The sequence below is a fragment of the Mus musculus genome, chromosome X (assembly GCF_000001635.26).
Source record: "Mus musculus strain C57BL/6J chromosome X, GRCm38.p6 C57BL/6J".
Lineage (NCBI taxonomy): Eukaryota > Metazoa > Chordata > Mammalia > Rodentia > Muridae > Mus > Mus musculus.
In genome coordinates this window covers 147,921,990-147,945,226 of record NC_000086.7, presented here as the reverse complement: position 1 = coordinate 147,945,226, position 23,237 = coordinate 147,921,990, and the positions used below count along the sequence as shown (strand labels likewise).

Below are 23,237 nucleotides of genomic sequence, written 5' to 3'. Positions count from 1 at the left end.
AGGATCCCAGAAACAGCTTGACTATGAGGAGTTCTTACACAACCAGGATCACAGGAAGGATAGGCTCGACTCAGACATAGCCAGGGAAGGTAGCACTAGAGATAACCAGATGGTGGCAGGCAATAGTAAAACCATAAGCAACAGAAAACAAGATTACTTGCCATAATCAGAACCCAATTCTTCCACCATAGCAAGTCCTGGATACCCCAATACACCGGAAAAGCAAGATTCAAATCTAAAATCACTTCTCATGATGATGATAGAGGACTTTAAGAAGGACATAAATAACTCCCTTAAAGAAATACAAGAGAATACAGGTAAACAGCTAGAATCCCTTGAAGAGGAATCACAAAAATCCTTTAAAGAGTTACAGTAAAATACAATCAAACAGGTGAAAGAAATGACCAAAACAATCCAGGATGTAAAAACAGAACAAGAAACAATAAAGAAATCACAAAGGGAGACAATCTTGGAGTTAGAAAACCTAGGAAAGAGATCAGGAGTCATAGATACAAGCATCATCAACAGAATACAAAAGATAGAAGAAAGAATCACAGGTGCAGAAGATACCACAGAAACCATTGACACAACAGTCAAAGAAAACGCAAAAAGCAAAAGGCTCCTAACGCAAAACATCCAGGAAATCCATGATACAAGGAGAGATCGAAAGCTAAGTATAATAGGTATACAAGACAGCAAAGATTCCAACTTAAAGGGCCGGTAAATATCTTCCACAGAATTATAGAAGAAAACTTCCCTAACCTAAAGAAAGAGATGCCCATGCACATACAAGAAGTTTACAGAATTCCAAATAGACTGGGCCAGAAAAGAAATTCCTGCCGTTACATTATAATCAAAACACCAAATGCACTAAACAACAAAAGAATTTTAAAAGCAGTAAGGGAAAAAGGTCAAGTAACATATAAAGGCAGACCTATCAGAATTACACCAGACTTCTCACCAGAGACTATGAAAGCCAGAAGATCCTGGGCAGATGTCATACAGACCCTAAGAGACCACAAGACCCAGAAAACTCTTAAATATCATAGAAGGAGAAAACAAGATATTCCATGACAAAACCAAATTTACACAATATCTTTCCACAACTCCAGCCCTACAAAGGATAATAGATGGAAAACACCAACACAAGGAGTGAATGTACACCCTAGGATAAGTAAGAAAGTAATCTTTCAACAAACTCACACAGACATAGTGCCACCTCTAACAACAAAAATAATAGGAAGTAACAATCACTTTTCCTTAATATCTCTTAATATGAAAATTAATATTACCAACATATCCTAATCAATTGAAATTCAAAAATATGTGGAATTAGAAATTAGTTGGATATCACCCAGTGGTTTCTCTAATTTGGTAAATGGAGAAATAGGTCCAATACTGTACAATCCATATACACTTTCTGCTTGTTTGTAAGTGACAGTATCTTGCTGTGTGCTACATAATGGTCTTGAAATCATGCTTCTCCTATCTCAGCCTCTTTATTAGTAGCATTGTTTATTTGAGGTTTTCCCACTATACTATGGTTTTCAGAAGAGATTACTTATTTCAAACTTATTCACACAGCCAAAAGAAACAGACAATTAATTTGGAAGGGGGCTTGTAAGAGAAAAGCAAAGAGTGAGACATGATTTGCTTGATATTTATAATTATTGTATCAATTTTGAAGAAGAGGACTTTATAAGTTACTCTTATTCTGAAATGAATGCTTTTCAAAATCATCACAGCCAATGAAGCAGAATCTTACCCTCACCTAACATGTGTGCCACTCTCCAAGCAGAACATTGTTCATTGAAACAGTTAATGGATGACTTCATACATAGACCATCTTAATACACTTGCCATTTCTTAAATGAATGTAACATATTCTCTGTGGGCTGAGAATAACAAAAATCATTCAAGTCAAATAGCCTTGACCATAGCAGAAAATCTATCCCAAAATCATGCCTACAATTCATTCCTCGGCACAGCAGAAGTCTCAGCTCTTAGCTTAGCTGCTATGGAGGTAAAATCCTTTGGTGATATGAGGGACATTCAGGTATAGCCTATTACAATGAACTCCAATGTCCAAAAATTGTTCTTATTTTGGGTTTGAACCACAATAAGAGAAAAGATTTTAAGCTCTACTAAAAACAAAACAAAACAAACAAAAAAAAACTTTATCTATGTATGTTCATTAAAAATTGTGATGTATTATTTTAAAATATCATACAGTTAATATATTTGACATTATTTAAAATTTATATTGAGAAAATATGTATTTTCAGTATTTTTGTAGACAAGCATGTACAAAAGACTGTTCAATTGATTGTTTTATATGAAATAAATTTTATAATACTCATTTTTCTTGTCCTAATACTTTATAAATTTTAAAGAATATGATAAAAAAAGAAAGGTATAGCAGGTATTGAATGGGCAGTCCCTGGGAGGAGTTGGGGTCCAAAAGGGAAAAAAGAATGTGATATAAGTCTATTTACTCAAAATATGTTTTTAAATGTTAACAAATTCAGATGAATTGAAATTATGTATATTTTCTCATTACAAATCAATAAAAGTTAAATTAAAAAATAATCTCTTTCCTTTACACCTTCTTTAATACACTATCACCAAGCAGTACATTCAGCCTTTCTTATGTCTCTATAGAATAATTTTCTAAGTACAAAGACAAGCATGTATTTTTAGTGTACCCTGTACACATAGTCCTAAAAGTAAGGGCAGTTTTGAAATCTCTTGGCTTTGTAAGATAAAAGTAAGATAAGGTTGCCCATGTCCTAAAACGTCAGACCTTAGTGTTTAGGAAATACAATAGCAGAGAAGGGGAAACTTAGAGATGTGGTAGAAATCTGCCACATTGATTTACCTATATGAACCAGGATGCCATGTAGTTGACATACTGGATGATCTTGAAGTTTTCTAAGATTTTCAATGCATTTTGTCCTTTAGGTGATAGGTTTAGGTGATAGGAATTTTAGAACAGTATAATTGTTTTAGATGAATTTATAATGGTGGTTACATCTCATAACACTTTTATCAAAAGCCATAGAATGTATAATGAGAAGCACCCCTATTTTTGATTCAAAGTTTTGGGTGACGATGGTCTGTCAGTGTCTGGTCTCAGATTTGGAGAGTGGGGAAGACTGCATATGGAACATTGGGCTTTATGGGAAATGATGGTAGCTGAGAACTTAAAACTATTGTCAAAAACAAATGTTTTATGCTGACTCCAGGGACGGACTGGCTCAGGGCAGTGAGGGAATGAAGACAAGAAAAACGGCAACAGAAAGCTGCAATGGAACAGTCTGCCTCTCTACCTGAGAAACCACAGTTCCCTGCGAGCGCAACATGTTTATTATATGGTCTCCAGAAGCCATTTCCCTGTCAAAGCCACAGAGAAGCCATTTCTCCCAAATCCATCAGATGCTGTGAAGCCTATATGGCCACATTTACCCCCCAGAGAAGTAGCTGGAGGCACCTAGAGAGACACTGTTGAGTTCAAAGGTCATGCTTCCGGTGCTTCCGGTCCCCATAGTACAAAGTGGCCGCATATCCTTGCCCCCCCCCCCCCCCCCAAGTAGCTGGAGGCACCTAGAGACACTGTCAAGTCCAAAGGTCACGCTTCCCGGTGCTTCCGGTCCCCACAGTACACAGTGGCCACATGTTCCCCGAGAAGTAGCTGGAGGCACCTAGAGACAGTGTAGCGTTCACAGGTCACACTTCCGCTGCTTCCGGTCCCCACAGTACTTAAAGACCCATCAGTGGCAGGTGGCGTCACTCGTATCCTGAGCCTTGAAGGTGAAATGGCGGCGGCAGGTGGAGGCGTCAAGTCTGTGGCTGGTGAGGACTTGGCTGTGCCTTTCGACCCTGAGGGTAGCAGGGGCCCAGACATAGAACTTGGACATGGTAGACCCATGACGAGAAGCCAGAGAGGAGTCAGCCAGACCCCGAAAGGCCGGAAAGGGGGCCAAGGTGGCCAAGGCGGGAAAGGCAACAAAGGCCACAGCGGGCCCCCGCCTCCTCAAACCCAGAGCAGTAGCAAGGGGAAGCAGCCCAGCCAAAACCTAAGGGCAGAGCATGCAGGCGGGCCCCCGCTTCCAGGAGCCGGAGCAGCGCCTACTCGGTCTCAGCCCCAGCCATCGTCCTCTGGGAGCTCTGGACTGAGCAGCAGCCGCCATTTTGAACGTCCTGTGGGGAACCTAGAAGCCCCGGAGAGCACCCTCATTAGCGCCACCGCCACCGCTGCCACCACCACCTCTCTGGGCTTTGTCTCTTTCCACCAAGCCCTTTGCACCAGCGCTGGTCCTCGCAGCCATGTCCCCGGGTCCAGCCGTGCTGGGAGGGACCCGTCCATCCCTGCTGGCCGAGAATGGCCACAGGCCAGGGCGCACGACGAGGAAGATGACAGTGATGGCGATGACAGTGAAGACCCCAGAGGTAGCAGCAGCACCGAAGGACTGGTTCTCCGCTCCCGAATTGTCCCTCATCCAAGCAGTGCAGCAGAGGTGGTCTTCCTTGAAGCTTGCCCTGAAACCCAGCGTGCCAGCTGGAATTTACATCCTCGGCCCACTGCACGGGTTCCTGTTGCTCACAGCAGTAGCACAAGGTCCAGTTCCCAGAGAGGCAGCAGCCATGCCACCCCGAGCCGAGGCCGAAGCACAAGGTCCAGTTCCCAGAGAGGCAGCAGCCATGCCACCCCGAGCCGAGGCCGAAGCACAAGGTCCAGTTCCCAGAGAGGCAGCAGCCATGCCACCCCGAGCCGAGGCCGAAGCACAAGGTCCAGTTCCCAGAGAGGCAGCAGCCATGCCACCCTGAGCCGAGGTCGAAGCACGAGCTCCAGTTCTCAGAGAGGCAGCAGCCGTATCACCCCGAGCCGAGGCCGAAGCACAAGGTCCAGATCCCAGAGAGGCAGCAGCAGTGCCACCCCTAGCCGAGGCCGAGGCCGAGGCAGAAGCACGAGGTCCAGTTTCCAGATCAGGTCCAGCCTGATCCGAGTGAGCCAGTCCTCCTGCAATAGGCCTGCAGTTCCAAGGAGAGCCTCCTGAGCAACCAGTCTCTCCTCCTCCAAGGCGCCCAGTTCATATGGGAGCCTCTTCCTCTTTCCCTCCTTGTAGTCTAGATCCCTTCCCTGGGCAGTATTATAAAGGTGCCAGTTCTTGCTCCTCACAGTTCTCCTGTGTTTCAAGTTCCCATTCTTTCCCAAATAAGTCACAAGATCGAGGATCCTCACCTGCATTAAGCTCTGTCTTGGGTCCTAGTCCTAACACCCTTTGGCAGGCCTTGATACCTGACCTGGATTACCTTGATTCTTCCTCTTCTGGAGAGTCAGTGGAAGAAATATAGGATGATCCTCACTCTCTTACAGAGGAGGACATGTAGAGGATGCCCCTTATTCCCATACTCCGCCCTGGCTGTAATTCATTGTGAGGGTTCACACAGTCTCTTAAAAGGAATTGGCACTTACCCACTATTGGCTGTGCAATTATCTGGGAGGTTTCTAGAGTTTCTACCTATTCACCAGTAGTCTGAGCAGTTTTGAAGTCCCCTGTTATTCTCACCCCAACTATCTAGCACTTATAAGGACTTTGATTCCCTTCAGTACCCCGTTTTATCTTTAAAACAGCCTGGGTTGTTTGTTTGTTTTTTGGTTTGGGTGGCTTTTTTAATCTAAGTTGCTTTTCTGTAATTAAGTACTTTAATAAAATAAGTTCTATTTTAAAACAAAACAAAACATATTTATTATATAGATTTGAACAAGGAGGCAGAAATATTATATACAGATAAACAAGAAGACAGGATTTATAGGTTCAAGGAGATAGGTTTAGCTAAGGTAGGTAGGAGCTGTCTCTATAGGGGAGCTACATCTGGAGAGCTATGATGGACATATTTTGCATATGTTATCAACATTCATTCTCAGCCCCTTTATGCATTCCAGATAAGCTACATCTTCAGCCCAATGTGAGTCCAAGTTAATGTGTTACCTTTCTTTTCACTCTTGCTTTTTTTAAAACAGTATTTGATACACTACTTAGTTATAATACATAATGTATGACAGGATATTATTTACAGATTTAATATGTTTGTTCTTTCCTCCATGCTGGAACACATATTCTGTGGAGCCAAGATCTTTATTTTGTTGATTGATGTAGGTGAAGTGGTCAGTTCAGCCATAGACACATGCAAAGCATTTAGTACATATTTTTGGATGGATGGATGGATGGATGGGTGGGTGGGTGGGTGGATGGGTGGGTGGATAGATGGGTAGGTGGGTGGATGGGTGGGTAAGTGAACACATGGCAAACAGTGGCTTGTCTTTGGGTTAATGGTTAAGTCCACAATGAAATGGAGAGAGCTGGTGGTGAGTACCTGACAGAGGAGCCACATTTGTCTGAAACCCTAGGTCTATCAGAGAACATAAGGGCTGAATTTGAAGAGGGGTTCATTTACCCCAACAGGATTTCAATACATTCAAATCTGACCTGTGTAGAAAAAAATATGTCTCATATGAAGGAGGGAAGGGGCCTGCTGGATTTTTGAGCTGACAATAATAGTCCCCTACAAACATATCTCTAGTAGATGGTGCTTGAAAAAGATGGCAATGCTGTTCCCACTTTTGTAAATGCAATGGAACCTGGGTCTTCTCTGAATGCCAGGGTATTGAGGTAGGATAGGGGGGAGGAGGATGGGATGGGGGGGGTCTGAAGGGGAAAGCGGGAAAGGGGATAACATTTGAAATGTAAGTTAAAAAAATATCCAATTGTGGGAACTAAAAAAGGGTTCCCTGGGGAAGAGGAGGAAGGGGGGAAGGTCCACTCTCCGCCAGAGTTCCACCTATGCTCTGTACAGACAGGTGTGGGAAGGCTGCCTGACTATTTCCACTCAGCCCCTGGTGGGCATACAAGCCTCTGACCCATTTTTGGGAGGTGGTCAAGGGGCAGCTCAACCTAGGAGCCCCTGGGCTACTTTCCTAAAGCCTCAGGGTTATGGGAGAGAGGGATGAGGGAAGAGAGGATCTCACACCCATGAGAGTGAGCACAGTGAATCTTGACTAGAGCACAGGAAGGCCTTCCATCAGAAGATTAGAAATGGCTCATTAGGAGAACAGAAGTAGATGCTCACAGTCATCTATGGAATGGAACACAGAGCCCGCAAGGGAGGAACTAGAGAAAGTACCCAAGGAGCTGAAGGGGTCTGTAACCCTATAGGTGGAATAACAATATGAACTATCCAGTACCCCCAGAGCTCATATCTCTAGCTGCATATGTAACCAGAAGATGGCCTAGTCAGCCATCATTGGGAGAAGGGGCCCCTTGGTATTGCAAACTTTATATGCCCCAGTACAGGAGAATGCCAGGGCCAAGAAGTGGGAGTGGGTGGGTAGGGGAACAGGGCAGAGGGAGGGTATAGGGCAATTTTGGGATAGCATTTGAAATGTAAATGAAGAAACTATCTAATAAAAAAGAGGATTAGATAGAGAACACAAAGTAAGGATAACCCTCTTCCAGTTCTAAAGAGAAGAAAAAGTAGATACATTTAAATGTTCTTTGGAATGATTCAAAGCTCAGATATTTTCTTACCTAAATTTCACATCAACTAAACTTATAGCCGCTTTGATGACTATAGAAGTATGCTTTCCACTTTCAGTATTACGAATCAGAAAGCAAGCAAATAGACTTTATTGTCAATCACCAAAGAGAAACTTTACTACTCTGCCAAATCCATATTTCAAAAAAAAAAAAAGATTTTTGCTGCTGGTTCTATCCAAACCTGAATTGTCCTTTAGACAGTTGAAGTAATTTTCTAATAAATATATTGCCTCAAAAAAAAAAAAAAAGGAGAAAGCCTATCCCATCCTCCCATCCTCCAAGTGCAGTGGGCCTTGATGAGCAGAGACATTCTATGGTTTTAGAGTTTTGTTAGAGAAATGCAGGGAGAGAGAGAGAGAGAGAGAGAGAGAGAGAGAGAGAGAGAGAGAGAGCTAGAGAAAAGGGAATAAGAGGGAGAGAGGAGAGGAGGGGTGAAGGGGAGGGGGGACAGGGAGGGGAGGGGAAAGGGGAGGGGAGGGGAGGGAGGAAGGGGAGAGGAGAGAAGAGGAGAGGAGAGGAGTGGAGAGGAGACTAGTGGAGAGGAGAGGAGAGGAGAGGAGAGGAGAGGAGAGGAGAGGAGAGGAGAGGAGAGGAGAGGAGAGAAGAAGACAGAGGACAGAGGAGTGAGGGGGTGAGAGTGAGAAGTAAGAGAGAGGTGAGTAAGAGAGCAAGGAGTGGCTGAACAGCCCATTTTATTGTCTTTACTTTTGCTAGGTAATTGGGGAGGAGTTTAGCCTGAATGTCAGAAGCTTGGGCCATTGACTACATGACTTCTAGCCATGCTTCTCTTGTGGGGGTTGTGGTGGGCAGTAACTTAGGCAGGGGCAGGAGTTCCAGGAACATGAGGGAATGCCTACCTTGTCATGTAGATGAATTATCATGCTTTTAGGGTTCAGACCTCAGTTCAACTGGAGACCAGCCTGTCTGTGCATAGCCTAATGCACCACATCCAATAAAAACTAAAAAATTAAAAAAAAATCAGCAAATGCTCTTAACTGCAGAACCATTTCTCAAGCTAGCCCCCCCCCCAACATTATATTTAAAAAACATACTTTGTAGAACAAATTTTCACCCTGGTAAAATTCCTGCTATCCATTTAAAAGGCACAAGAACAACTTTGGAATACTTTTTAAAAAGGGAGGAATGGTTTATTTGGTAACAAGGAATACAAAGAAATTTTTTTGAGGTTTCCCATTACATATGGTTTATTTAGTCAATTTTTTTCCATTTTTTATTAGGTATTTAGCTCATTTACATTTCCAATGCTAAACCAAACGTCCCCCATACCCACCCACCCCCACTCCCCTAACCACCCACTCCCCCTTTTTGGCCCTGGCATTTCCCTGTACTGGGGCATATAAAGTTTGCAAGTCCAATGGGCCTCTCTTTGCAGTGATGGCCGACTAGGCCATCTTTTGATACATATGCAGCTAGAGACAAGAGCTCCGGGGTACTGCTTAGTTCATATTTTTGTTCCACCTATAGGGTTGCAGTTCCCTTTAGTTCCTTGGGTGCTTTCTCTAATTCCTCCATTGGGGGCCCTGTGGTCCATTCAATAGCTGACTGTGAGCATCCACTTCTGTGTTTGCTAGGCCCTGGCATAGTCTCACAAGAGACAGCTATATCTGGGTCCTTTCAGCAAAATCTTGCTAGTGTATGCAATGGTGTCAGCGTTTAGAAGCTGATCATGGGATGGATCTCTGGATATGGCAATCACTAGATGGTCCATCCTTTTTCACACTTCCAAATTTTGTCTCTGTAACTCCTTCCATGGGTGTTTTGTTTCCTATTCCAAGAAGGGGCAAAGTGTCCACACTTTGGTCTTCGTTCTCTTGAATTTAATGTGGTTAGCAAATTATATCTTATATCTTGGGTATCCTAAGTTTCTGGGCTAATATCCACTTATCAGTGAGTACATATTGTGAGAGTTCCTTTGTGATTGGGTTACCTCACTCAGGATGATGAACTCCAGGTCCATCCATTTGGCTAGGAATTTCATAAATTCATTCTTTTTAATAGCTGAGTAGTACTCCGTTGTGTAAATGTACCACATTTTCTGTATCCATTCCTCTGTTGAGGGGCATCTGGGTTCTTTCCAGCTTCTGGCTATTATAAATAAGGCTGCTATGAACATAGTGGAGCATGTGTCCTTCTTACCGGTTGGGGCATCTTCTGGATATATGCCCAGAAGAGGTATTGCTGGATCTTCCGGTAGTACTATGTCCAATTTTCTGAGGAACCGCCAGACTGATTTCCAGAGTGGTTGTACAAGTTTGCAATCCCACCAACAATGGAGGAGTGTTCTTCTTTCTCCACATCCTCGCCAGCATCTACTGTCACCTGAATTTTTCATCTTAGCCATTTTGACTGGTGTGAGGTGGAATCTCAGGGTTGTTTTGATTTGCATTTCCCTGATGATTAAGGATGTTGAACATTTTTTCAGTTGCTTCTCTACCATTCGGTATTCCTCGGGTGAGAAATCTTTGTTCAGTTCTGAGCCCCATTTTTAATGGGGTTATTTGATTTTGTGGAATCTACCTTCTTGAGTTCTTTATATATATTGGATATTAGTCCCCTGTCCGATTTGGGATAGGTAAAGATCCTTTCCCAATCTGTTGGTGGTCGTTTTGTCTTATTGACAGTGTCTTTTGCCTTGTAGAAGCTTTGCAATTTTATGAGGTCCCATCTATCGATTCTCGATCTTACAGCACAAGCCATTGCTGTTCTATTCAGAAATTTTCCCCCTGTACCCATATCTTCGAGGCTTTTCCCCAATTTCTCCTCTATAAGTTTCAGTGTCTCTGGTTTTATGTGGAGTTCCTTAATCCACTTAGATTTGACCTTAGTACAAGAAGATTGTAATGGATCAATTCCCAATCTTCTACATGATAACAGCCATTTGTGCCTGCACCATTTGTTGAAAATGCTGTCTTTTTTCCACTGGATGGTTTTAGCTTTCTTGTCAAAGATCAAGTGACCATAGGTGTGTGGGTTCATCTCTGGGACTTCAATTCTGTTCCATTGGTCTACTTGTCTGTCGCTATACCAGAACCATGCAGTTTTTATCACAAATGCTCTGTAGTACATCTTTAGGTCGGGCATGGTGATTGCACCAGAGGTTCTTTTATCCTTGAGGATAGTTTTTGCTATCCTAGGTTTTTTGTTATTCCAGATGAATCTGCCAATTGCCCTTTCTAATTCGTTGAAGAATTGAGTTGGAATTTTGATGGGAATTGCATTGAATCTGTAGATTGCTTTTGGCAAGATAGCCATTTTTACTATATTGATCCTGGCGATCCATGAGCATGGGAGATCTTTCCATCTTCTGAGATCTTCTTTAATTTCTTTCTTCAGAGACATGAAGTTCTTGTCATACAGATCTTTCACTTCCTTAGTTAAAGTCACCCCTAGGTATTTTATATTATTTGTGGCTATTGAGATGGCTGTTGTTTCCCTAATTTCTTTCTCAGCCTGTTTGTCCTTTGTGTAGAGAAAGGCCATTGACTTGTTTGAGTTAATTTTATATCCAGCTACTTCATTGAAGCTGTTTATCAGGCTTAGGAGTTCTCTGGTGGAATTTTTAGGGTCACGTATATATACTATCATATCATCTGCAAAAAGTGATATTTTCACTTCTTCCTTTCCAATTTTTATCCCCTTGATCTCCTTTTGTTGTCTAATTGCTCTGGCTAGGACTTCAAGTACAATGTTGAATAGATAGGGAGAGAGTGGACAGCCTTGTCTAGTCCCTGATTTTAGTGGGATTGCTTCAAGCTTCTCACCATTTACTTTGATGCTGGCTACTGGTTTGCTGTAGATTGCTTTTATCATGTTTAGGTATGGGCCTTGAATTCCTGATCTTTCCAAGACTTTTATCATGAATGGGTGTTGGATTTTGTCAAATGCTTTCTCAGCATCTAACGAGATTATCATGTGGTTTTTGTCATTGAGTTTGTTTATATACTGGATTATGTTGATGGATTTCCGTATATTGAACCATCCCTGCATCCCTGGGATGAAACCTACTTGGTCAGGATGGATGATTGTTTTGATGTGTTCTTGGATTCGGTTAGCAAGAACTTTATTGAGGATTTTTGCATCAATATTCATAAGGGATATTGGTCTGAAGTTCTCTATCTTTGTGGGGTCTTTTTGTGGTTTAGGTATCAGAGTAATTGTGGCTTCATAGAATGAGTTGGGTAGAGGACCTTCTGTTTATATTTTGTGGAATTGTTTGTGAAGAACTGGAATTAGATCTTCTTTGAAGGTCTGATAGAACTCTGCACTAAAACCATCTGGTCCTGGGATTTTTTTGGTTGGGAGACTATTAATGACTGCTTCTATTTCTTTGGGGGATATCTGGCTGTTTAGATCATCAACCTGATCTTGATTCAACTTTGGTACCTGGTATCTGTCTAGAAACTTCTCCATTTCATCCAGGTTCTCCAGTTTTGTTGAGTATAGCCTTTTGTAGAAGGATCTGATGGTGTTTTGGATTTCTTCAGGATCTGTTGTTATGTCTCCCTTTTCATTTCTGATTTTGTTAATTAGAATGCTTTCCCTGTGCCCTCTAGTGAGTCTGGCTAAGGGTGTGTCTATCTTGTTGATTTTCTCAAAGAACCAGCTCCTTGATTGGTTGATTCTCTGAATAGTTCTTCTTGTTTCCACTTGGTTGATTTCGCCCCTGAGTTTGAATATTTCCTGCCCTCTACTCCTCTTTGGTGAATTTGCTTCCTTTTGTTCCAGAGCTTTTAGGTGTGTTGTCAAGCTGCTAGTGTATGCTCTTTCTAGTTTCTTTTTGGAGGCACTCAGAGCTATAAGTTTTCCTCCTAGAAATGCTTTCATTGTGTACCATAAGTTTGGGTATGAGGTGGCTTCATTTTCATTGAACTCTAAGAAGTCCTTAATTTCTTTCTTTATTCCTTCCTTGACCAAGGTATCATTGAGAAGAGTGTAGTTCAGTTTCCACGTGAAAGTTGGCTTTCTATTATTTATTTTGTTATTGAAGATCAGCCTTAGTGCATGGTGATCTGATAGGATGCATGGGACAATTTCAATATTTTTGTATCTGTTGAGGCCTGTTTTGTGACCTATTATGTGGTCAATTTTGGAGAAGGTACCATGAGATGCTGAGAAGAAGGTATATCCTTTTGTTTTAGGATAAAATGTTCTGTAGATATCTGTCAGATCCATTTGTATCATAACTTCTGTTAGTTTCACTGTGTCCCTATTTAGTTTCTGTTTCCATGATCTGTTCTTGGTGAAACTGCTGCGTTGAAGTCTCCCACTATTATTGTGTGATGTGCAATGTGTGCTTTGAGATTTACTAAAGTTTCTTTAATGAATGTGGCTGCCCTTGTATTTGGAGCATAGATATTCAGAATTGATAGTTCCTCTTGGAGGGTTTTACCTTTGATGACAATGAAGTGCCCCTTCTTGTCTTTTTTGATGACTTTGTGTTGGAAGTCAATATTATCAGATATTAGGATGGCTACTCCAGCTTGTTTCTTCATACCATTTGCTTGGAAAATTGTTTTCCATTCCTTCATTCTGAGGTAGTGTCTATCTTTTTCTCTGAGATGAGTTTCATGTAAGCAGCAAAATTGGGTCTTATTTGTGTAGCCAGTTTGTTAGTCTATGTCTTTTTATTGGGGAGCTGAGACCATTGATATTAAGAGATATTAAGGAAAAGTAGTTGTTGCTTCCTGTTATTTTTGTTGTTAAAGTTGGCATTCTGTTCTTGTGGATGTCTTCTTTTAGGTTTGTTGAGGGATTACCTTCTTGTTTTTTTCTAGGGTGTTGTTCCCGTCCTTGTATTGGTTTTTTTCTGTTATTATCCTTTGAAGGGCTTGATTCATGGAGAGATAATGGGTGAATTTTGTTTTGTCGTGGAATACTTTGGTTTCTCCATCTATGGTAATTGAGAGTTTGGCTGGGTATAGTAGCCTGGGCTGGAATTTGTGTTCTCTTAGTGTCTGTATAACATCTGTCCAGGCTCTTCTGGCTTTCATAGTCTCTGGTGAAAAATCTGGTGTAATTCTGATAGGCTTGCCTTTATATGTTACTTGACCTTTTCCCTTACTGCTTTTAGTATTCTGTCTTTATTTAGTGCATTTGTTGTTCTGATTATTATGTGTCGGGAGGAATTTCTTTTCTGGTCCAGTCTATTTGGAGTTCTGTAGGCTTCTTGTATGTTCATGGGCATCTCTTTCTTTAGATTTGGGAAGTTTTCTTCAATAATTCTGTTGAAGATGTTTGCTGGTCCTTTGAGTTGAAAATCTTCATTCTCATCCACTCCTATTATCCGTAGGTTTGGTCTTCTCATTGTGTCCTGGATTTCCTGGATGTTTTGAGTTAGGAGCTTTTTGCATTTTCCATTTTCTTTGATTGTTGTTCCGATGTTCTCTATGGAATCTTCTGCACCTGAGATTCTCTCTTCCATCTCTTGTATTCTGTTGCTGATGCTCGAATCTATGGTTCCAGATTTCTTTCCTAGGGTTTCTATCTCCAGTGTTGCCTCACTTTGTGTTTTCTTTATTGTGTCTACTTCCCTTTTTAGGTCTAGTATGGTTTTGTTCATTTCCATCACCTGTTTGGATGTTTTTTCCTCTTTTTCTGTAAGGACTTCTACTTGTTTGATTGTGTTTTCCTGTTTTTCTTTAAGGACTTGTAACTCTTTAGCAGTGTTCTCCTGTACTTCTTTAAGTGAGTTAATAAAGTCCTTCTTGATGTCCTCTACCATCATCATGAGATTTCCTTTAAATCCGGGTCTAGCTTTTCGGGTGTGTTGGGGTGCCCTGGACTGGGCGAAGTGGGAGTGCTGGGTTCTGATGATGGTGAGTGGTCTTGGTTCCTGTTAGTAAGATTCCTACCTTTACCTTTCGCCATCTGGTAATCTCTGGAGTTAGTTGTTATAGTCGACTCTCTTTAGAGATTGTTCTTCTGGTGATTCTGTTACTGTCTATCAGCAGACCTGGAAGACAGACTCTCTCCTCTGAGTTTCAGTGCTCAGAGCACTCTCTGCTGGCAAGCTCTCTTACAGGGAAGGTGCACAGATATCTTGTGTTTGGACCTCCTCCTGGCCGAAGAAGAAGGCCCAAAACAGGACCTTTCCCAGAAGCTGTTTTGCTTTGGCAGGTCCCAGAAGCTGTCAGCTTCTGTGGTGCAGACTCTCACCTGTGCAGACTAATTTCCTAAGTTCGGCGGAGTCCCAGAACCAAGGTGGCGCTTGCAGCTCCTGAGGCTGAGGCCTTCTGAGCCAGGTGGACACCTGTCCTCTGGTCGGGACGGTGGCCGGCTGTCTGCGGCCGGAAAAGGGTGCTGCCTCAGCGGCTCTGTGGCTCCGCCAGTCCCAGAAGCTGTCCGGTTCTGTGGTGCACCCTCTCACCTGTTCAGAATAATTTCCTAAGTTCAGCGGACTCCCGGAACCAAGATGGCGCCCACTGCCTAGTCAATTTTTTAATTAGACATTTTCTTTATTTACATTACAAATGTTATCCCCTTTCCTAGTACCCCCTCCGAAAATCCCCTATCCTCTACCCCCTCCCCCTGCTCCCCAACCCACCCACTCCTGCTTCCTGGCCCAGGTATTTCCCTTTACTGGGGAATAGAACCTTCAAGGGCCAAGGGCCTCTCTTCCCATTGATGACCAACTAGGCCACACTCTTCTACATATGCAGCTAGAGGCTCAAGTCCCTCCGTGTATTTTCTTTGATTGGTGGTTTAGTCCCTGGGAGCTCTGGGGTTGCTGGTTAGTTCATATTGTTGTTTCTCCTAGGGGGCTGAATACCCCTTCGTCTCCTTGGGTATTTTCTCTAGTTCCTTCATTGGGGATCCTGTGCTCAGTCTAATGGATGACTATGAGCATCCACTTTTGTATTAGTCAGACACTGGCAGAGCCTCTCAGGAGACAGCTATATCAGGCTCCTGTCAGCAAGCTCTTGGCATCTGCAATAGTGTCTGGGTTTTGTGGTTGTTTACAGTATGGATCCCCAGGTGGGGCAGTCTCTGGATGGTCATTTCTTCAGTCTCTGGTCTTTGAGAAAATCAACAAGATAGATAAACCCTTAGCTAGACTCACTAGAGGGCACAGAGACAAAATCCTAGTTAACAAAATCAGAACTGAAAAGGGAGACATAACAACAGATCCTGAAGAAATCCAAAACACCATCAGATCCTTCTACAAAAGGCTATACTCAACAAAACTGGAAAACCTGGACGAAATGGACAAATTTCTGGACAGATACCAGGTACCAAAGTTGAATCAGGATCAAGTTGACCTTCTAAACAGTCCCATATCCCCTAAAGAAATAGAAGCAGTTATAAATAGTCTCCCAGCCAAAAAAAGCCCAGGACCAGACGGGTTTAGTGCAGAGTTCTATCAGACCTTCAAAGAAGATCTAATTCCAGTTCTGCACAAACTTTTTCACAAGATAGAAGTAGAAATTACTCTACCCAACTCATTTTATGAAGCCACTATTACTCTGATACCTAAACCACAGAAAGATCCAACAAAGATAGAGAACTTCAGACCAATTTCTCTTATGAATATCGATGCAAAAATCCTCAATAAAATTCTCGCTAACCGAATCCAAGAACACATTAAAGCAATCATCCATCCTGACCAAGTAGGTTTTATTCCAGGAATGCAGGGATGGTTTAATATACGAAAATCCATCAATGCAATCTACTATATAAACAAACTCAAAGACAAAAACCACATGATCATCTCGCTAGATGCAGAAAAAGCATTTGACAAGATCCAACACCCATTCATGATAAAAGTTCTGGAAAGATCAGGAATTCAAGGCCCATACCTAAACATGATAAAAGCAATCTACAGCAAACCAGTAGCCAACATCAAAGTAAATGGAGAGAAGCTGGAAGCAATCCCACTAAAATCAGGGAGTAGACAAGGCTGCCCACTTTCTCCCTACCTTTTCAACATAGTACTTGAAGTATTAGCCAGAGCAATTCGACAACAAAAGGAGATCAAGGGGATACAAATTGGAAAGGAGGAAGTCAAAATATCACTTTTTGCACATGATATGATAGTATATATAAGTGACCCTAAAAATTCCACCAGAGAACTCCTAAACCTGATAAGCAATTCTCATACATAAGTTCATTTTCCTGCTCATTGTGATAGGTGATGAAAGGCTCGGCTGAAGCTCTCCCAAAAATTATGTTCATCATGGGAGTTCCAAATTTCAGGGATCCCAGCTCATCTAAGAAACTTCTTATATCTGTGATGATCTATAGAGAAGATGACAAATTTCTGTCTCACAAACTCCTTCAGTATCAAGCCCAAATATCTCTGAAGAGACCTATTTCCTTGTCTTTGAAGGCCAAAATGAAGCTGAGGCACATGTGCAAGCAGAGGGACAGAAGTGTGATCTCCTGGGGGATGGTGCTCAGCTTCCCCTTCTTGGTTTTCCCTGGATTACCCTCAACTCTAATTATATCTCCCTGATGCAGTTTTTATTGAGGTGCACACATTCTTCCTCTGATTTATAATTCCTGGAGTTGGCCATGACTTGTAACTTGACCTCCTCTCCTTGAAGGTCATAGAAGATCAATTTTCCCCTAGACACTCTCTTGGATGTGACCTGCCACTTATGATGTTAGTCAGGTGATCCCCAGGCTGCAGGTGGCTGTATTCTTGAATGAACTGAGTGAATGAGATGTCCACATGGTACTTGAGTGGGTATGAGTCCTCCACACTGACCTTCAGCTGCTGGACTTTGGATCCTGTAATATTGATTTGGGTCCAGAGTCTCCTCCTCGGCATCCACACCAATGTCAGCAGTGGGGTTGGTGGTAGCAGCAGCAGTAGTCTTGTTTAGCTGTTTCTCATTGAGCTCTTTCTACTTGGCCTTTCTCTTCCAGTTTCTTCTCAGCTTTCAGATGCCTCTTCAGCTCATTTTTGCTTAATTTCAACTCAACATCCACTTTGACTTCACTCTCCTGCAGCATGGCCATTTCCCCCCTCTGTATTCTCACTTTTGAAAGTCTTTTTATTGCCTCCTAGTCTTTGCCATAATAGCATGTAAAAACTTATGTTGTGAAAATGTTTATTTCCTATTACTGTTATGCCCTGAGGCTATGACCTGACTGTTTTCATTGTAGCCATCATAATACAATTATTTCAACTACAATGATTCTGTTACAAAACCTTATTCTTACTAAAAAGACAGTATCTTTTGGGAACATATTTTTAAATGAGAAAAGGGAATTTTATTGACAAAATGAACTCATATATCTTAATGTCATGTATTGTTCAAATGAAATCATACTCTGCATTTTTAGTAAACTTTAGTGTGAAGTAATACAGTTCATATAAAATACTAGAAGGGAATGAAAGGAATTCATTTTAAACAATATCAGTGAGAATTTCCTAAATTATAGAGCAATGATTACATAATTAACTAACATAAAACTTATAGTTATATGATATGAGGTAACAAATGAAAATTTAGTCCCATCATTATTTTATTAAATCCAATGCAATAGAAACTATCTGTACTTACCAAAAGTCAGCATAATTAGCATAATAAATTTTTCTCAATATATCTGCACCAGATTTCGTATGATCCCTTGTTTTCTGCCCAGGAGGTCTGCAATCTCAATTAAACTTTGAGATGAGTTGACATGTCTATTTTGTAAGGTGGGAAAAGCAGAAGTATAAAAGTAGTACTATCAGATATGGTTTGATATAGATCAAGTTTAAGAAAAACTTGAAAAAAATGAAAAGTCAATCAAAAAGAGACAGAACAAAGGCTGGGGATGTACTCTGTTGATAGAGTGCTCCCCTCTTGGTATCCTTCCTGGCCCTGCATCATGGATATGGTGGTGTATTTTTGTATTCTCAGCAGTTGTGAGGTAGAATAGGATGATTAGAGATCAAAATTATCCTCTGTTGCATAGTGAGTCAAATATAAAGGGCAGGCACTGCATGTTAATCATCTCCATGTCTTCATGATATATATATTGAGTTTTCAAGACAAGGTTTTCTGTGTTTCCCTGGCTGCCCTGAAACTCATTCTGTATACTAGGCTGGCTTCAAACTTACAGCGATCCACCTGCATCTGTGTCCTGAGTGCTTGGCTTAAAGGCATGTGTCACCCCAACCCAACAAATACTATAATATTTTGAACATAGTAGTTGTTCAACATAGGGTGTGTTTTTGCTTTTAAGTGCTGAGGATGGAAATCAGGACCTTGAGCATGCCAGGCAAATATTTTTCAACTGTGCCCTATCTGCAGTCCACCAAATAGGTTTTAAATTACTAAAGGCTGAATCTCTAGGAAGAGTGTATATCAGGCTTAGAGAAACCTTAAGCAGCCCCTCTCCTTTGAGGTCATGGATCATTCATTCCAAATAATTAGACAACAAGGCTTTTAAAAAGTAAGGACTCTGGAGCCTTATAAAAACAGTGCATATAGTGTCCTGTGTATGGAACTAGACTCAATAGAACTCCTGAGTCTACTAGCCACTAGAGTATACACTGCAAAGCGGTCAATAGCAGGGATATGAAGACATTAGGAAAATGAGATCATTTTAAAACTAAAGAGAATAGAATCTGGCTGCTATAGAGACCAAAAAGTGGTCACAATGGTTGACTCTAGGGGACAATAGAACAAGAGGAATATAAAATGAGCAATAAAAGGCCATTGAAGGCACACCTGTTCTAGTGGGAGACAGGCCTCGGACAGGATCTGGTTACATGCCTAGATCAATTTCCCTCTTATTTATTTATTTTAAACTCTGAGTAATCTAGGGATAAATTTGGTCTTGGCTGAGGGATTGTTTTAATGTTCCCTACAGGCAACATTCTTTCTTTGTATTGTTAAGCAAAAGAAACACACACACACACACACACACACACACACACACACACACACACTCACTCACATTCCAAGACAGGTCACAGTCAATTAGCCTTTTAAAACACAGTGACAATGTAAATAATATAAGAAAAAGAAAAATAATTTTGACACTAGACATTCAACTCAATTTAAACCCTTCTCTCTCTCTCTCTCTCTCTCTCTCTCTTCATCTCTCTGTTTTCCTCTCCAGCCCCCCTTGGATTTTGCAGATAAGTTCTCAAGTGTATCAGGTTGGCTTCCACCTCCCTATGTAGACAAGGCTGCCATTGGCTGCATACTTTCCGCCTCACAAGTGTTAAAACTACAGGTGTTCATCAATAGGCACATCTTACATGGTAATCTCCACTGCTAATCATTTTCTTTTTTTTTAAAAGGGTTTGTTTTATATGTATGAATTTTTCTCAAATGTATGCTTGTGTACTATGTATGTACATGTTGTCCATGAAGAAGAGGGAATGGGGATTCCCCTGGAACTGGAGTTACAGATGATTGTGAACCATATGGATACTGGTAATTGAATCTGGATCTTGTTCATGAACAACAAGTTTTATTAACCCGTGTTCCATCTTTCCAGCCCCTGCATAATTTTATTATTACATTATCTGCATAGAAGACATATTGCTATATGAAATTGATACCTAGGAGATAAACATGGCAGGCAAAAGCATTAGGTTCAAAATAACGATGTGTGAAAGTGTCATTTCCACTTGATTGACATTGAAAACACATTTGAAAACCTATTTTTAAATATTTTATTGATAACGTATGCATTCCTAGTAGGAAGAAGATCTCCTTTTATAGGGATTTTAAACTTATTTATTTATTTTTGAGATTATAATAAGATTACATCAGCTTTTCCTTCCCTTTTCTCCCTTTATATTTTTCCCTATAAGCCTACTTGCTCTTCTTCAAATCCATGGCCTCTATTATTCATTAATTGTTGTTACACACATTTATGTATATGCATATATTCCTCAATACATATTTGGCTTCTTTTTCATACAATTTCTCTTATATGGACCAAAGAATTTCCTTGTTTAGTTAGTCTCATTTATAGTTTACGCTCATATCTATAATAGAGTCTCACCCCTACCAGATGTGCACTGGAGATGGTACCCAGGACCTTACACATTCTAGATTCTAGGTAAGCCTTTTATCCTCTGATCTCTGTCTTCTGCATTTTAGAGGCATATACTATATCAGTTGAGTATTAAACTATTAGTGGAGGTAGACAGTATGGAAGGATGTTTGGTAGCATGCTCAGAGAACCTGAGATGGTAAAGAGTCCTTCTTGATAGAGGAGGTTCTGGAAAGGAGCTAGAATTATAGAAGTCCAAGGGGTACAGACAACAGTTTTAGCTTGAAGTGAGTCACTTTCCTTACGTTTGTGATAAAGAAGTCAATAAAAATATCTCAGAAAAGGAAGAGTTACTTTGGTTTATAGTGTGAGAGTATAGAACAGTGGTTCTCAACCTCTGGGTTGCGATCCTTTTGGCAGTGTGTATAAGGACTCTTTCACAGGGGTCACCTATGATCACCTATGATCACCTGAAAACACAGATATTTACATTATAATTCAGAATAATAGCAAATTACACCTCAAGTAGTTGCAGCATTTGAATGGTTCAGAACTGGGATAGATGTTTTTATGACATTGACAATATGATGTGGCTGGTCACATTGAATCCATAACTCCTAAGGGAACAGTGATGAAGGCAGGAACCCAGATCACATTCTCCTTTTTATTCAGCAGAAGGCTCCAGTCCATGGAATCCTGCCTCTCACATTTGGGGTGGCTATTCTTTGTTCACCTAAACATTTCTAGAAGTTTTCTCACATATATGCCCAGAGGTGTGTCTCCTGGATGACTCTAGATCCTGTCATGTTTTCAGTTTCAACCAATGTAGGCTTTTTTTCTTATAAAGCAATAAGAAAACACTGCATAGTTTTCATGAGCAAAAAATGACAAATATCCTTCAGTTCCAACTGGATTATGGGACTGAGCAAGGATCGTCTAGAGGCAGTGCTGCTTCTTGCCTTGCTCCAGAGTCCTAGCAATAGATGAGGAGAGAAATAAATACCTGGACTTGATGGAAGTATGACAGATGAATTAGACAGATTTACTGGTAAACTCATGTCAGTAAAAGATCTTCAACACTGAGGAGAGTTTCTGCTTCCCTTGTTTGATCCACTGACCAGAGTATGGCACCTTTGCCTGAATGTACATCACCTAAGGATAATGAGGAACTTAGGGATGCTGCTACATATCTTGAACCCACTCTGTTGTCCTGGATATTGGTATCAGGAGATATACATAGCAGTCAAGGGTTGGGTTCAGAATAGTGATGTATGGAAGTGTCATTTCCACTTGATTATATAGGGATTGATGAAATAAGCTAAGGTGTATATGCTATACCCTGAGGAACACCAACACTCCAAGTTTGCTCAAAGATGGAGAAACTGAAATATGGTATTATGGCCAAAAACTGTAATCACAGACCTTGGGAGGTGGATGTGGCAATATCAGACAGGCAGTCAAGGCCACACTTAGATACCTATCAGACTGAGTCTAGCCTGCACTACATGAGACTTTGTCTCAAACAAAAGCAAAATGAAAAACATGAAAATGGAGAAATAAACCAGATGAATGCAGGGAGGGAAAATTTCTCAGAATCAAGATTCAGTTTTTAAAAGGGGAAAACCAAAAATGGCCACCATTCTAGAATGCAAGCGTACACGGTTTCAGAAGAGGGGTAATGACCTTGTAAGGTCAACTCATCATCCCATAGTACCTCTGACTTCCCTCCTGAGTAATATGCAATGAACCCAAGAGCGAGGTGGTTTGTTTTAATATATATAACTGGGGCCCATGGAAAATATTATCCTCACTTTTAATATAATATAGCTTATTGAGAAATATGCTGGGTGTTTTTCCACAGGCATATGAACAAGCTATCATATTTTCTTTGTCTGGGGAATCAAGCTTCCTATTTCTGATTTATTATTACACCAATGGGCCAAACACACTAGAATTCACCAAATAACGAATCAGATTCCTTTAAACGGGGAGAAATCCTACAATTAATTTAAGGGGGAAATGTCCACAGGGATACCAATATTACTTCTGTGTTTGTCAAGCATACACAGGAGGATGATCAAAGGGTAGAACACATTGTAAAAATGTACCCTGTGCTAAAACTGGTTGAAGTCTGTGAGTTTCTGGAAACACAAAGCCCTTTGAACAAAGAGCAGTAACTGTACACAACCTTTGGGTTCACTTAGGGTCAGATATCAAAGATGATCTTACTTACTTTAAGTAATAGAACTGGACACTGGCTGGAAAAGCTTAAGCTAAAAACAACTCAGAACTGCTGTGACTAACAGGAAGTTTCCAGAAGGAATGAAAGAAAAATGTAAAAGAGGGTGAATGGTCACAAGTTGCTGCTTACTTTGCCTAAAATTTATCCCAACAGTGAATTCAAATAGTGAAGATATTATCTCAGAAAACCAAGTTTCTTTTAAGAAAAATTATAAACTTTATAATGTTCTAAGTTCATGATATTAATAAATCTTGGGAAGACAGAGAAAAGGAACGGGGAGAATGAGAAACAGAGAGTCTAAGAAATGAACTCTGTGTCTGCATGACAGCCACTGGATGAAATCACAAAGAGAACACTGGAAAGAGATCAGGCCTCCTGTAATCCATTAAACATAAAGAAGGAGGAAACAGAGTTAATGTTGTTTATGGCTC

General features: G+C 41.0%; 2 pseudogenes; one reads left to right on the top strand and one right to left on the bottom strand.

Moving 5' to 3' along the window:
• Positions 3,680 to 5,385, top strand: Gm21928 (predicted gene, 21928; annotated as a pseudogene).
• Gm15081 (predicted gene 15081) lies at positions 16,703 to 17,588 on the bottom strand (annotated as a pseudogene).